This window comes from Triticum dicoccoides, chromosome 1A (genome assembly GCF_002162155.2).
Source record: "Triticum dicoccoides isolate Atlit2015 ecotype Zavitan chromosome 1A, WEW_v2.0, whole genome shotgun sequence".
Classification (NCBI taxonomy): Eukaryota; Viridiplantae; Streptophyta; class Magnoliopsida; order Poales; family Poaceae; genus Triticum; species Triticum dicoccoides.
Genome location: NC_041380.1, coordinates 228,963,922 through 228,981,601, shown reverse-complemented (window position 1 = coordinate 228,981,601; position 17,680 = coordinate 228,963,922).

Genomic DNA, 17,680 nt, shown 5'->3' with positions numbered 1-17,680 from the left:
AGAGAACCCCACCTTCATTAAGAAAGCTTTCCTGCTATATTCGCAATATCTGGATTGCAATCTCAGTTTCTTGCTTGTTCTTCATTTTCTCGTAGGAAACAAACCCTCATTGTTAGGTTGATTGTGCTCCAGCATGGTCAATAACCCCTCAGAAGTTGGTTTAGTGATTGCTAAGGCACGACGTCTCGCACGTTCGTAGTCGGATCGTCAAGGTCGACTCCCACAGAAAACGATAGCCACCATCTCATCGAAACATCAAAACACCTTCGCCTCTATAAAGTGGTATCAGATTTCCAGGTTGCTCGGTGAGATTCTACAGTTTTTCGTACTTTAGATCGAGTCTATTCTTCATAACTACAGTCCATGAAAAAAGACAAAAAAATTAGGGTTAGTTCATCATATCCGAACCAATATGAGACTTTGCATATTTTTTTAGGGTTTTGCATTGTTGAATTTGCGGTTGCATCGTCGTGTCTAGTTGCTGGTCTTAGCGTCTAGTCCTTTAGAGTTTCGAGTTCTGTTCACAAGTTGTCACGCCGCCACCGCATCATCATCATCACCGTTGCCATATACCACCATCATCGTCACCGCTGCCATATACCACCATCGTCATCACTGCTGCCATATAGCACCATCGTCATCACGGTCGCCATATACCACATATCCACCGCCATCACGATAATCCGAGTCCACCTCCATCACAGATTCGCCATCAGTCCGTGTTCCACCGCCCTACATATATGTGCCACCAGTCCGAGTTTCCACCAGTTTCATCTCCGCCACCAGTCCGAGTCCAGTATTTGTGTCTTTGTGTTCGATTTCCAGATCGCGCCATACTCCGAGTCATGACATAGTAGGACTCCCCAATTTCAGTGCCATCCGCAATAGAAAAATAGTTTCTAGTTTAAAAATAACTAAGTGTAGAAAATTCTGGCTAGGCAGTTTTTAGACCATTTGTAGACTTTTTCAAAAAAAATTGTTGCGGAGCAAAAAAAAGAGGAAAAAAAGAGGGGAAAAAGTGAAAAAGAGAAAAAAATTCAGAGTGTGATCCTCCTTTGTTTACGTGCAGCGCCGTGATTTTGTTAGTGTTCTAGGCTCGTATCTCTAGCACGGGCTGGCCTAGGACCAGCACAGTACCGTCGTTGATCATTTATTCAATTTTGTGTCTCTGAATTGATTATTGCTGACCCTTTTTGCTACCATATTATAAGCCTTCCCAGCTCCACATACATCTACGTCATATGTTTGACTCTCCCTGGTAATCGCTCTATCCAAGCTTTGAGAGTTTTGACTATAACGGTTGCCAATCACCACCTCCTGCTTGGTAAGAACTGGTAAGAATTTGAGATTTGCTTGACGGATTTGTGACACACTGCCACTTTCTAGTAGTCTTTAGGATCATATTCTTGTGTGTTTTCTATTGCCGCTAACCATGGCAGGACCACAAGCCGACGAGATTGACTCAGAGAACATGACGAAGAAGGAGGTTCATGATAAATTTCAGAAAATGTTGAGTCAATAGGTAGAAGACGTCATGGCCACCTTCGGAAAGGCACTCGAGAGGATTGATGACGTTGAGAAGACAATTGACACCAAGTTGGATGCCAAGTTCAATGAAGTACTCGCGCGTCTTCCACAACCACCGCCTGCTGCACCTGTCACACCTCTACATCAACAACAACATCGCCTTCCAAATCAAGTGGGATGAGCATTACACGTTCCCCTTGAGCTTTGTCAAAATTCTGGAGCCACTGTACCTACTATTGATGCTTCTGTAGCTCCTGCTCCTGCTGCTACTGCAGAGGTGGAGGACCATTACGAGGATGAGGTTGATCAAAATTAGAACTAAGTGCAACCACCACCACCACCACCACCAGGTCGTCCTCATGCATATCATCGCAACGATAGGGTTGCACCACCACCTGAGGTACGAGATCATGACCATCTTCCTAAACTGAAATGGAATATTCCACCATTTGAGGGTAGATATGTTCCTAATATATATATATATATATATATTACTTGGGAGTTAGAAACTGAATAACGTTTCACATGTTTACAATATCCCCGATGAGAGACGTGTTCCTTCTGCTGTTTGTGCTTTCACTAGTTTTGCATGTGTTTGGTGGTCTGAACATTGTAGATTATATCCTATTCCAGCTACTTGGGCTGCTTTGAAAAATGATATGCGTACTCGCTGGGTTCCACCATATTATCAACGGAATTGCTTCAAAAATTGCAGCGTTTGAGGCAAGGAAAAAATTATGTAGAAGAATATTACCAGGAATTACAAACTGGTATGATTAGATGTGGTATTGTTGAGGATAATGAAGCTATGCTTGCACGTTTTATGGGTGGATTAAATAAAGAGATTCAGACCATTCTAGAGTATAAGGAGTATAATAATAGCAATCATTTATTCCATCTTGCTTGCAAAGCTGAACATGAAGTGCAGGATCAACAGGCATTGGCGCGAACTAACTTTTCTGCAGGTCGACCTTCATCATGGACACCGCGTGCATCCTCTACTTCCACATGTTCTGCTACACCGACACCTCCGTCAGCTGCCACTGCAAACCTTGATACAAGAAAGCAGGCACAACCACCACTATCTGCCAAGAGCACACCTTCTGGGCCTACATAGAGCTCTTCTTCATCCATGGCATCAACAGGGCAAACACATGATATTATTTGTCGTCGTTGCAAGGCTGGAGGTCATTACGCGAGAGAATGACCATCTAAGCGTGTGATGATTGTTACTGAGGATGGTGGGTATGAGCCCACTAGTGACTATGATGAGGAGACTTTGGCTCTTATTACTAGTGAAGAACATGGTGGAGATGATTCTGATCATGAAACGCAATACATGGATGCTGAAGATGCTGACAGGTATGAATGTTTAGTTGCTCAACGTGTTTTGAGTGTGCAGCTTACACAAGCTGAGCAAAATCAGAGGCATAAGTTGTTCCATCAAAAGGGAGTTGTGAAGGAACGTTCTGTTCGCGTCATCATAGATGGAGGGAGCTGCAACAACTTGGCTAGCATGGAGATGGTGGAGATGCTATCTCTCACCACAAGACCACATCCACATCCTTACTACATCCAATGGTTCAACGACATGGACAAGGTTAAGGTAACACGTACTGTTCGTGTGCATTTTAGTATCTCTACATATGCCGATTATGTTGATTGTGATGTGGTACCTATGCAAGCATGTTCTTTATTACTTGGTAGACCATGGAAATTTGATAAAAAATTCTATACACCATGGTAGAAACAATCAGTATACTCTTGTTCATAAGGACAATAATATTACTTTGCTTCCTATGACTCCTGATTCCATTTTGAAAGACGGTATTAATAGAGCTAATAAAGCAAAACAGGAGAAAAATAAGAGTGAAAATAAGATTGTGGCAAAAGAATTTGAGCAACAAATGAAGCCTAACCATAAACCATCTAGTGTTGCTTCTGAAATTAAATTGAAAAGTGCATGTTTACTTGCCACCCAATCTGATATTGATGATCTAGATTTTAGCAAATCTATTTGCTATGCTTTTGTGTGCAAAGAGGCATTATTTTTGTTCAAGGATGTACCTTCGTCTTTGCCTCCTGCTGTCACTAACATTTTGCAGGAGTTCGCTGATGTCTTTCCACAAGACGTGCCACCGAGATTACCACCTATTCGAGGGATTGAGCATCATATTGACTTAATTCCTGATGCTTCGCTACCTAACCATGCACCATACCGTACCATTCTAGAGGAGACGAAGGAGATTATGCATCAAGTACATGAGCTGCTCGACAAAGGTTATATACGCGAATCCCTTAGTTCTTGTGGTGTTCCTATTATACTAGTGCCAAAAAAGGATGGTACATCGCGTATGAGTGTTGATTGTAGAGGCATTAATAATATTACTATTTGTTATCGTCATCCTATTCCTAGGCTAGATGACATTCTTGATGAATTGAGTGGCTCTACAATATTCTCCAAAGTTGATTTGCGTAGTGGATACCATCAAATTCGTATGAAATTTGGAGATGAATGGAAAACAACATTTAAAACTAAGTTTGGATTATATGAGTGGTTAGTCATGCCTTTTGGGTTAACTAATGCACCTAGTACTTTCATGAAATTAATGAACAAAGTTTTACGTGCTTTCATTGGACGATTTGTGGTAGTCTATTTTGATGATATACAGATTTATAGCCGATCTTTGGAGGAACATTTGGAACATTTATGTGTTGTTTTTATTGCTCTACGTGATGCACGTTTGTTTGGTAACCTTGGGAAGTGCACCTTCTGCACCGATCGAGTATCTTTTCTTGGCTATGTTGTTACTCCACAGGGAATTGAAGTTGATAAAGCCAAGATCGAAGCTATTGAGAGTTGGTCGTAGCCCACAACGGTCACACAAGTGAGGAGTTTTCTTTGCCTCGCTGGATTCTATAGGCGTTTTGTGAGAGATGTCAGCACCATTGCTGCATCTCTCAATGAGCTTACAAAGAAGGATGTGCCTTTTGTTAGGGGTATCGCACAGGAAGCCTTCACGGTATTGAAAGATAAGTTGACACATGCTCCTTTACTCCAACTTCCTAATTTTAATAAGACATTTGAGCTTGAGTGTGATGCTAGTGGAATTGGATTAGGAGGTGTGTTATTACAATATGGCAAACCTATTGCATACTTTTCTGAAAAATTGAGTGGGCCTAGTCTGAATTATTCTACTTATGATAAAGAATTATATGCTCTTGTTCGGACTTTAGAAACATGGCAACATTATTTATGGCCCAAAGAATTTTTTATATATTCTGATCATGAATCGTTGAAACATATTAAAAGTCAAGCTAAACTGAATCGTAGACATGCTAAATGGGTTGAATTCATTGAGACTTTCTCTTATGTCATTAAACACAAGAAGGGTAAAGAAAATGTTATTGCTGATGCATTGTCTCGTCGCTATACTATGCTTTCACAACTTGACTTCAAAATATTTGGTTTGGAGACCATCAAAGATCAATATATGCATGATGCTGATTTTAAAGATGTAATGCAAAATTGTAAATAAGGAAGAATGTGGAACAAGTTCATCATTAATGATGGATTTGTGTTTCGTGCTAACAAGCTATGCATTCCAGCTAGCTCCATTCGTCTTTTGTTGTTGCAGGAGGCGCATGGAGGAGGGTTAATGGGACACTTGGGCGTGAAGAAGACGGAGGACACACTTGCTACACATTTCTTTTGGCCAAAGATGAAACAGGATGTTGAGCGTTTTGTTGCTCGCTGCACTACATGTCAAAAAGCTAAGTCACGACTCAATCCTTATGGTTTATATATTGCCTGTACCTAGTGTTCCTTGGGAGGATATATCTATGGACTTTGTTTTAGGTTTACCTCTAACAAAGAAGGGAAGGGATAGCATATTTTTTGTCATGGATAGATTCTCGAAAACGGCACACTTTATACCATGTCATAAAAGCGATGGTGATGTTAATGTTGCTGATTTGTTCTTTCTGAAATTATTCGCTTGCATGGTGTGCCAAATACTATTGTTTTAGATCGTGATACTAAATTTCTTAGCCACTTTTGGAGATGTTTATGGGCTAAGTTGGGGACTAAACTGCTTTTTAGTACTACTTGTCACCCCAAACTGATGGACAAACTGAAGTAGTCAATAGAACATTGTCTACTATGCTTAGGTCTGTTTTGAAGAATAATAAGAAAATGTGGGAAGAATGCTTGCCTCATATTGAATTTGCCTATAATCGTTCATTGCATTCTACTATTAAGATGTGCCCTTTTGAAATTGTGTATGGTTTCCTACCTCATGCACCTATTGATCTGTTGCCTCTTCCATCTTCAGAGAAGGTTAATTTTGATGCTAAAGAACGTGCTGAATTAATTTTAAAAATGCATGAGTTAACTAAGGAAAACATTGAGCGTATGAATGCTAAATATAAACTTGCTGGAGATAAGGGTTGAAAACATATTGTGTCTGCACCTAGAGATCTTGTTTGGTTACATTTGCGTAAGGATAGATTTCCTAATTTGCGCAAATCAAAGCTAATGCCACGTGCTGATGGTCCTTTTAAGGTGTTAGAGAAAATAAATGATAATGCATATAAACTTGAGCTGCCTGCAGATTTTGTGGTTACTCCCACTTTTAACATTGCATATTTGAAGCCTTATTTGGGTGAGGAAGATGTGCTTTCGTCGAGGATGACTTCATTTCAAGAAGGGGAGGATGATGAGGACATCAATACCATTGTTACACCCACAGGCCCTGCTGCTATACATACTAGACCAATTACTAGAGCTCGCGCACGCCAGTTGAATTACCAGGTACTTTCATTTCTTGGTAATGATTCTAATATTCATGAGAGTATGATGCTGCCTAAATTGGATACATTTGTTTTGCTTACAAATGAAGGGCCTAGCTTGGAGAAGAAAGATGAACCTTGGAGCAAGTTCAAGCATGGAGATGCTGGCATGCGCAAGGGGAACAAGAACAGAGTTACGAGTGATGATTCCAGGACTTTGAAGCCACCATAATGAGTGCATGAAGCCTTGGACGAAATATACAAGATGCCACTTTATAAATTTCGTCGAGAGGCTACTCTAGGTGCAGCGTCACCTTATTTTTGCTCCAGGCCCATGTAATTTCAAACTACTTAATTATAGGCTATTTTTAGAGTCCGTATGTGTGGGGAAATAAGAGTTAGGGTTGGTTTCGGACCCCTCCTCCAAGGGCCACGAAATTCCCCCTCTCTCCTCCATATATATAGCCCTTAGGGCATCGTTTAGACTTCGGGTTTTGTTTAGATTAAAAGTTCGCCATAGCTGCAACTTCACATACTTCGTTTGTGTTCAACGACCAGACAAAGGCATCACAGAACCCCAACTTTCTTAATAAAGCTTTCCTCTTATATTCGTAATATCCAGATTGCAATCTCAATTTCTTGCTTGTTCTTCGTTTGCTCGCAGGAAATAGACCCTCGTGGTCAGGTTGATCGTGCTCCGGCGTGGTCAATAACTCCTCGGAAGTTGGTTTAGCGATTGCTAAGGCATGACATCTAGCATGTTCGTAGTCGGATTTTCAAGGTCGATTCCCATCGAAAACAATAGCCACCATCTGATCGAAACATCGGGAAACCTTCGCCTCTATCATAAGGAGATATCCTGTGTGGAGGAGTGATCACCATGTCGGCCAACTTCCTTCGTGTCAATTACAATCACCTTCACCCCATTGTCGGTAACAATCTTGTTAATATCCATGTTCTTACTAGCACTGGAATGGTAGTAGTTAGTTGTGGTCATCATTGCATTAGAACTCCTAGAGTGGCACACTTGTTGCCCACTCCTATTCCTAGCCGTTTCTCTATAGAACATGTACAATTGCATTATGTTGCATAGACAGGAGATGCATCTTTTGACAAAGAAGGCCCGGAACATGAACAAGTAGATGAAGATCTCACCATCAAAGAAGAAGAGGAGGAGCCACAACAAGAAGCCTACACCACCTATGCGAACCTCTGTAGCCTCCAGGTCTCTATTGATGACATGAGCAACCTCACCACGTCCCTTTGAGGCACGTCAGCCTACATGAACATGAACTTCACCAACTGGAGCCAAGGATGGTGTAGCGACCCGACCTCAGGCGGTCAAGTCTCTGTTTTTAGTGTCATCCCTGGATCGATAATGCTGACACACACAGTACTCGAAGGATTTATAATAGAGTAGCAATCACACACTTATTACATCGAATGTCTCAAGAGAGAACTTATTACAATAAATATGGATTAAGGCCATCTAAATAAGATAACAGCGGAAGACTTGGAAGATAAAGTGAGTCCATCAACTCCAATGGCATAGCTGAGTGGATGACAAACGACCTACCGCATCTTACTCCTCGTCTGAAAAGTCTGCAACATGATATGTCGCAGCCCGAAAATGGGCCAGCACATGGAATATGCTGGCAATATAACACAGTAGAGCAATGGACAGGTAAATGCTATCACTACATGCATATTTGGCTAGTGGAGGCTCTATGGTTATAATGTTTTTGTGAAAAGCCAATTTTTCCCTACAACAAAGGAATATACTTTACTTAACTATCATGGTGGTTGAAACATTAAGCATGGTACCCCCATCTCAATCCCAATTAAAAGTAATTATCAACCCAACAAATTAATTTAGAGTGATGAGATCCATATGATAATCCAAGAAACAGATACTCAAGTTGTCCATAACCGGGGACACGGCTAACCATGATTAGTTTGTACACTCTGTAGAGGTTTGCGCACTTTTCCCCACAAGACTTGATTTCCTCCATTGGATTTCTCGCACTACATGGTGTTTGAGAAATGGATGACCGAGACACAGTCTTTCAGAAGCATTAACTCTAACCCCGGGTAGACAGTACCAACCTACATCCCCTACATCTGCTAGCCTACCACTGGAAGAGGTCATGCAACCTACTCAACTATGCTAGAGCCCATAATAGCTTGTGGCTGCACACGGAAGTTTCTAGCATGAATAATCTTATGATCCCTTTGAGCCTGGGTGGCGGACCATAGGAGGATCACACGGTATAACCCCGGGATCTCCTAGGACAACATTGGTATAACCACAGGTGCCCAAAACCAACAATCCACCCAGATGTGTATTAAGGTTGCCACCTTAGAATTGAACCATTAATTAAACACTCACATCTGTCATGGATACACTCAAACCCAATCCACGTCTACTCGCATAGCATAACAATATAAGCATAACATAGAAGTAACTCCCAAGGGTTTGATAATGAAATAGGTAATAGCTTCTACCTCATCAACTACTTCCCAATACCCACATGTTAATCACATCCTAATCATGCAGTGTTTGAGGATTGTAAGTAATTCATAAAAACTGGGTATGAAAGAGTATGATCAATGTGTTACTTGCCTTGCTGACGATCTGCAAAACCTAGTGACTCGTAGTAGCACGCTTCGCACTCCGGGTGTTCTATCGCAAACAAACAATAGCATACATAAGCAACCAAGCAAAGATGCACGGGGAAAACTCAAATAAGAAGATCTAACTAGAAAGTTCAACTGAAGAACTCCGGTTTGCAAAAAGAATCAAATCAAACGGAGCAACGAAACACAAACTACGAAAGAAACAAGATCCGATTACTAATCTGAACTAAAGTCAAATATTACAGTACCAAAATCTTTTTCAAGTCGGTTAAACAGAAAGAGGACTTCGAGACGAAGATCTAGGCGCTTGTTTCACCTGATTTGGATAAACGAGCGAAAAGATATCCTATATCGAAGATTAGGGCAGAAATCGCGATCGGAAATAATCACGGAAAAACCCTGGAAAAAATGACGAACAGGCTAACGAACGAACATTCGCTGTCTGCGACTAACCGACGAACAGCATTCATTAAAACAAACGTACGGACGAACGTCCGCTAAATAAATAAACCGACGGTAAACCGAATGAACCGATCTATTTACAAAAAACTAGATCTAGGGTTTTCTAAAAAACAACGGGTTTCCCAAGAAAACCGGACGGCAGCGGCGGCTACCTCGGCGTTGGCGGGATCGGCAGCAGCGGGCGGCGGCTCCGTCGGCTGCGTCTCCGGCGGCCGCGGGCGGGGTCGGCGACGGCCGGAGGCGCTAGCAGCGTCGCGGCGCTAGGGTTTTGGTGGGGCTGGCAGCTTCACGGGCCTCGGGCCTCGCCTTAAAAAGCTGGCCAGGCAGTGTCCTAGTCAGGCACGACCCGTTAGGTCGGTGCTTTTTTTTAAACCTGACGTGAAAAACAAATAAAAGAAATACTAAACGGACTCCAAAAATCCTGAAATAATTTTTCAAGGTCCTCTAATAATATTCCGGACAAAGTGAAGATTTATTTGGGCCTCTAATTCAATTTTGAAAAACACATTTTTTCCTAATTCAAATAAAATTGCAATGAGATCCAAATAAAATGTATCATTTGATTTTAATATTTTTCCTCCAATATTTCACTTATTTTTGGAGAAGTCATATTATCTCCTCTCATATATTTTAATATGAAATATTTTTAGAGAGAAAAATTATTAAAACCAAAATGAACCTTGCCTCAATATTTGATAAAATTCAAATATGAAGAACATGAAATCCCCAACTCTCTCCGTGGGTCCTTGAGTTGCTTAGGATTTTTGAGGATCACAAAACGAAATGCAATAAAATATGCTATGCATGAATGACCTATGTATAACATTCCAAATTGAAAATTTGGGATGTTACAAACTTACCCCCCTTAAGATGAATCTCGTCCTCGAGATTCGGGTTGGCTAGAAAATAGGTGTGGGTGGTCCTTGCGTAGATCATCCTCTCTTTCCCAGGTGGCTTTGTGGGAGTCCTGGATTAGGGGGTCTCCGGACTGCCGGACTATCTCCATTGGCCGGACTGTTAGACTATGAAGATACAAGATTGAAGACTTCGTCTCGTGTCCGGATGGGACTCTACTTGGCGTGGAAGGCAAGCTAGGCAATACGTATATGGATATCTCCTCCTTTGTAACCGACCTTGTGTAACCCTAACCCTCTCCGGTGTCTATATAAACTGAAGAGTTTTAGTCCGTAGGACAACAATCACAACATACAATCATACCATAGGCTAGCTTCTAGGGTTTAGTGATAGAGGCGAGGGTGTCCCGATCTTTCGATGAGATGATAACTATCGATTTGGTGGAGACGACTTTGACGATCCGACTACAAACGTGCACGACGTTGCACCTTAGCAATCGCTAAACCAACTCCGAGAGGTTATTGACCACGCTGGAGCATGATCAACCTGACCACGAAGGTCTATTCCTGCAAGCAATCGAAGAACGAGTAAGAATATGATAAAGCAATCTGAATATTGCGAATATATATGAAGTATTGATAAGGGTGGGGATCCGTAAGCGGTCTTGGTCTGGTCGTTGGACACAAACGAAGTACACGAAGTTGCAATGGCTAACTTTTAACTAAACAAATCCCAAGGAAAAGCTACTAGATGGATCTACTTATATAGGAGCAAGGGGTGGCGGCCAAGGAGGTGGGAGGACGTACCAAGGCAGCCTAAAACTAAATCTAGCTCGTACAAGGCCAATGGGCCCAAGTGGAGGTGATGTAACACCTTTGGACTTGTAGTTTGACTCGGATTCTGCTGCAGCATCAGATTGTTTCGTCCACAACTCAACGCTCCGGACGAATTTGAAGGTGATTCCAATTGGGTTGGAAAGTGCACGAAATCTAGTTTCCAACAAAAAACGAATCACCCAATTCGGAGTCCGTATGAAAAACTTGTGTGCATTTTGAGTCAGGTATGTCTGTGCAGTCCGAATCTGAATCCAGAACGTGAGAGACTTGGACTCTATCTTCTCTTGGCCCAAAAGTGATGTGAGAGGACTTTTTGAACACAACCTAAACATCTCTTTCTTCCTTATCTTCATATGTGGATTGTACAAATGTCCCATACACCTGCAATTAGACAAAACACAAAAGTGTGTGAAGTATTTTTGTTCTGGATAACATAAATAGATTATTGAATAGTTTGCACTAGAAATCACCTGACAAATATGCATATATGCAATATTTTTGGTCATATCCAAGGTAGTCATGTCCTCATCATCCTCCCCTTCTTGAAAATAAAGCCGTCCTCGGCGTTGCATAATCTGAAATGTGGCTAACAAAAGAGACAAGGTGTACATGTTGTATATGTATATGTCATCCATTTTTACTTCCCTTGATTTTTGCATATATGACACATGAATAGATGAGTAACTTGCATAGGTCATAAACTCTAAAGCCAAAAAATTAGCACAAGAAGTAGAAGGTGCAACTCAGTTTGCACATATAAGTGAAGCTCTTACTCATTTCAAAAGATTGACAATGTTCATCATTAAACTATCCCAACATTGGTGAATAAACCTTACCTGCATCAAATTTACATGCTACAACATGCTTAAATAAGCAAACATGCAATAAGTCATTCAACACAGAATCATCACCAAGATTAGAGGTCATATCAAAATGATTAAATATTGGTTCTTTTGCATCAATAGTTAATTCAATGGGTGCACTCAAAATTGTTGGTATTTCAGTTGTTTGATCACATGGCAAAGTCAAATTATCAACGTAGTCCTCTAAAATAGGTGGTGTGATCAAAGTAGTGGGTAGCTCATCAGATGGTGCATTCAAATTGACAAGGCATTCATCATTCTCATATAGAGATGGAAGATCAGTACCTTTGTCATTACCTCTTATGATCAACTCAGATGATGTAGCCACTCTCGGGGCCGATGTGTCACATGGTGGAGGCGATGTAGTCCTGATAACAACGGATGTGGTTGTCATAGTATGCCTAGTAGTTGAAGGAACAATCATATCAACTCTTGGAATGTGCACCGTGCGCTTGTTCTCCTCATGGCCAACACGTTGTTTTATTTCCTGTTCAGCTTTGCAAGCAAGATGAAACAAATGGTCCATAGGATAACACTCTTCATGAATTAGTATCTCTTGAATATCACGGTTTAATCCTCCCCAAAATCTATCCATAAAATCATCTTCACTTTCTTCTAAAGAGGAATGCAACAAGGTAGTTTGTAAATCATCATAATATTTTGTTACAGTTTCACTACCTTGTTTTAAGTGTTGCAACTTCTTAATCATGTCACGAGTATAATAAGCAGGGACGAAAGTATGTCGCATGGCAAGTTTCAAATCATCCCAAGTAGTAGGTATATAATCAGGGTGTAACCGACAATATTCACTCCACCAAACCAAAGAATAACGAGTGAAAGAACCAACCGCAACCTTAACCTTTTTATGTTCATTGAAATTATGGGAAGCAAATATATTTTTTATGTCGAACTCCCATTCAATATATAAAGCAGGTTTAAAACGGCCATTAAATGGTGGTATAGATACATTAACCTGATCATGTGCATTTGGATGTTTGTGCACCTCTCGTGACGGTTGTGGTATTTGCAAAGGTGGTGGCACGTCTCCCGCGATCGACAAAGCCCATGAATTGACTCTGGATCCTGTCATGATTAGTAGAACAAGAAACAAAACCCAAAAATAATGTTCCTATAACTATTAGGATGTGGTGGTAAAACGCTCACAGTAAAGCAAATATCAATGTCTTACAAGTTCTTACCATGCAGCAGGCGGTGATCGGCAACCAGCGGTGTCAAGTAATTCCAAATATTGAGTAAAGCGATTGCCAGGGGAGCGTACGTATACACGGTGTAGAAATATGTGGAGCTGGGTTGGCTATATATGGTAGCAAAAGATTAGCAATAATCAATTCAAAGATGCAATGTTGAATAAACGCTCAACGACGGTACTGTGCTGGTCCTAGGCTAGACCGGACTAGAGACGCGAGCCTAGAACACTAATGAGGTCACGGCGTAGCACAACTAGCATCAATGAAGGATACTAAGTAGCTCTTGACAGCAAGATATAAGTGAAGATCACAACGACAGTGAAGATAATGATGAAAAACAACTGCCAAGCAGGATATACAACAACTCTCTCTCCAACTTTCCTATTGAAAAGTTTGAGACAATTTTCTGATAAATTCTTTCAAAGAATGCTACTAACTCAAGCTTTCCAATGCAAAAAGAATCACTCAATTCCGAGTTGATATGAGGATCAAAGAATTCTAAAACTGGCCTGAAAAATTGGAACAAGCTGTGTTCACGAACTTCGGAGGGCAAAAAGACCTATTTAGAAGCCGATTTTGAGGTGTCAAATATTGAACTAGCTTCTGCAACTATTTAGATGCGGCTCGTCGCTATCTTCAATTTGAGTACTCACGGAGCCAAAACGGACTTCGTATGAGGAAGATACACCTGTTTTACTGAACAATGCGCAAAACAGATTCCAATCCGAATTCAGGTACGAGATTGATTCTAGATAGATCCAAATTTTTTTTCTCTCTTTTTTTTTCTCACGCTTTTTTTTCTTCTCTCTCTTTTTCTTTCCTTTTTTTTCTCTCGTTTTTTTTCTCTTTTTTTCTCCCTCTTTCCAAAACAAACTAGATAAGATGCAGATTGGATCAAGTGAAGATGTGAACGATCTCAACTATTATTATGACAATGAATGGTGGGTAGCACGTGGTGGAAATTGATGGATGGATGGCGGACAGCGGAAGAGATAATGATGCAGCGGTGGCGTGACTAATGTGAACAGAACTCGAAACTCTAAACGAACTAGACACTAAGACCAGCAACTCGACACGGCGATGCAATCGATAATTCAACTATGCAATCAATGAAAAGAAAATTGTAAAGGCTCAGACTGGCTTGGACCAAGAATGAATAGATCTAACTCTTTTTTGTGGCTTTTTCTTGGACAATAGGTAAGAAAGTAAATCTAATCTAGGAAAACTGGAAATTCTCACCGAGCAACCTGAAAACTGATACCACTTGATAGAGGCGAGGGTGTCCCGATCTTTCGATGAGATGATAACTATCGATTTGGTGGAGACGACTTTGACGATCCGACTACAAACGTGCACGACGTTGCGCCTTAGCAATCGCTAAACCAACTCCGAGAGGTTATTGACCACGCTGGAGCACGATCAACCTGACCACGAAGGTCTATTCCTGCAAGCAATCGAAGAACGAGCAAGAATATGATAAAGCAATCTGAATATTGCGAATATATATGAAGTATTGATAAGGCTGGGGATCCGTAAGCGGTCTTGGTCTGGTCGTTGGACACAAACGAAGTACACGAAGTTGCAATGGCTAAATTTTAACTAAACAAATCCCAAGGAAAAGCTACTAGATGGATCTACTTATATAGGAGCAAGGGGTGGCGGCCAAGGAGGTGGGAGGACGTCCCAAGGCAGCCTAAAACTAAATCTAGCTCGTACAAGGCCAATGGGCCCAAGTGGAGGTGATGTAACACCTTTGGACTTGTAGTTTGACTCGGATTCTGCTGCAGCATCAGATTGTTTCGTCCACAACTCAATGCTTCGGACGAATTTGAAGGTGATTCCAATTGGGTTGGAAAGTGCATGAAATCTAGTTTCCAACAAAAAAAGAATCACCCAATTCGGAGTCCGTATGAAAAACTTATGTGCATTTTGAGTCAGGTATGTCTGTGCAGTCCGAATCTGAATCCAGAACGTGAGAGACTTGGACTCTATCTTCTCTTGGCCCAAAAGTGACGTGAGAGGACTTTTTGAACACAACCTAAACATCTCTTTCTTCCTTATCTTCATATGTGGATTGTACAAATGTCCCATACACCTGCAATTAGACAAAACACAAAAGTGTGTGAAGTATTTTTGTTCTGGATAACATAAATAGATTATTGAATAGTTTGCACTAGAAATCACCTGACAAATATGCATATATGCAATATTTTTGGTCATATCCAAGGTAGTCATGTCCTCATCATTTAGCCTCTCTGATCTCGTGGTAGATCTACTCTTGTACTACACATATCATCAATATTAATCATGCAGGACATAGGGTTTTACCTCCATCAAGAGGGCTCGAACCTGGGTAAAACATCGTGTCCCTTGCCTCCTGTTACCATCCGGCCTAGACGCACAGTTTGGTGCCCCCTACCCGAGATCCGCCGGTTTTGACACCGACATTGGTGCTTTCATTGAGAGTTCCTCTATGTCGTCGCCGTTAGGCTTGATGGCTCCTACTATCATCGATAGCGATGCGGTACAGGGTGAGACTTTTCTCCTCGGACAGATCTTCGTATTCGGCGGCTTTGCACTGCAGGCTAATTCGCTTGGCCATCTGGAGGAGATTGAAAGCTACGCCCCTGGCAATCAGGTCAGATTTGGAAGTTTGAATTACACGGCCAACATCCGTGGGGACTTGATCTTCGACGGATTCGAGCCACAACCGGGCGCGCCGCGCTGTCGCGATGGGTATGACCTAGCTCTGCCACCGGACAGTACCCCAGAGGCCGTGCCCGCATCAGCTCCGACCCTTAGCTCGGAGCCAACTGCGCCAATCGAGGACGGGTGGCTAGACACCGCCTCTGGGGCTGCAGTCTCGGTGGCGATCGAGCCAAACACCAGCATAATCCTATGCGCAGCCCGTGACTCCAAGGTGTCGGACTCTCTTCCGGACCCTGAACCATCCGCGCCCCTGCCAATCGAATCCGATTGGGCGCCGATCATGGAATTCACCGCCGCGAATATCTTTCAGCACTCGCCCTTCGGCGACATTCTGAATTCACTAAGGTCTCTCTCTTTGTCAGGAGAGCCCTGGCCGAATTATGGCCAACAGGATTGGGATGCGGACGACGAAGAAATTCGACGCCCACCCACCACCCACTTTGTAGCCACTGTCGATGATTTAACCGACATGCTCGACTTCGACTCCGAAGACATCGACGGTATGGACGACGATGTAGGAGACGAACATGAACCAACACCTATAGGGCACTGGAAAGCCACCTCATCGTATGACATATACATGGTGGATACACCCAATGAAGGCAATGGCGACGAGATAGTGGAGGATGACCCTTCCAAGAAGCAACCCAAGCGCCGACGTCAGCAGCGCCGCTCTAAGTCCCGCCAAAGCAAAAGTGGTGATACCGGCACATGAGATAATAACACTCCGAATAGCGCCGAAGACAACAACAATTCCCTCCAGCAAGATTTAGAGCAGGAGGATGAAGGAGCCAGCTCTCTTGAGAGAGCGGCTGGCGGAGAGAAGGAGGATGACAATTGCATGCCCCCCTCCGAAGACGAGGCAAGCCTCGGCGACGATGAATTCACCGTACCAGAGGATCCCGTCGAACAAGAGCGCTTCAAGTGAAGGCTTATGGCCACGGCAAATAGCCTGAAGAAAAAGCAGCAGCAACTTCAAGCTGATCAAAATCTGCTAGCTGACAAATAGACTGAAGTCCTCGTGGCCGAGGAATATAAACTCAAGTCCCTCCAAGAGTTACCCAAGGCGCAGGTTATTACCCCGACTGGAGGAAGAAGCGTATGATACGGCTGATCGGCCACCTCGTGGACGAGATAGAGAGGCATTCCAGCCAAAAGCTCAGCCTCCACCCCAACGCCATCCAAATAAAAAGGCATGTGGAGATACGCCAGACCTGCAAGACATATTGAAGGACAAAGCAAAGCATTCAAGATTGATCTACGGATCACGAGGGTGCACCACTCTACGAGACGGTAAACATCACGCCGGATACAGTAAAAGCAAATCCGGCCGGGCCGAACACAGCGGGCAGGACCCATTCAAGTTGCATCGCGATATAGCCCAATACAGAGGTGCCACACACCCCTTATGCTTCACAGACGAAGTAATGGAACATAATTCCCAGAAGGTTTCAAACCTGTAAACATTGAATCATACGATGGCACAACAGATCCCGCAGTATGGATTGAGGACTTCCTCCTCCACATCCACATGGCCCGCGGTGATGACTTACATGCCATCAAGTACCTCCCACTAAAACTCAAAGGACCAGTGCGTCATTGGCTTAATAGCTTGCCAGCAGACTCCATTAGCTGTTGGGAAGATCTAGAAGCCGCATTCCTCGACAACTTTCAGGGCACTTATGTGCGACCACCAGACGTCGATGACTTGAGCCACATAATTCAGCAGCCAGAAGAGTCGGCCAGGCAATTCTGGACTCGGTTCCTTAAAAAAATCAAATCGTCGACTATC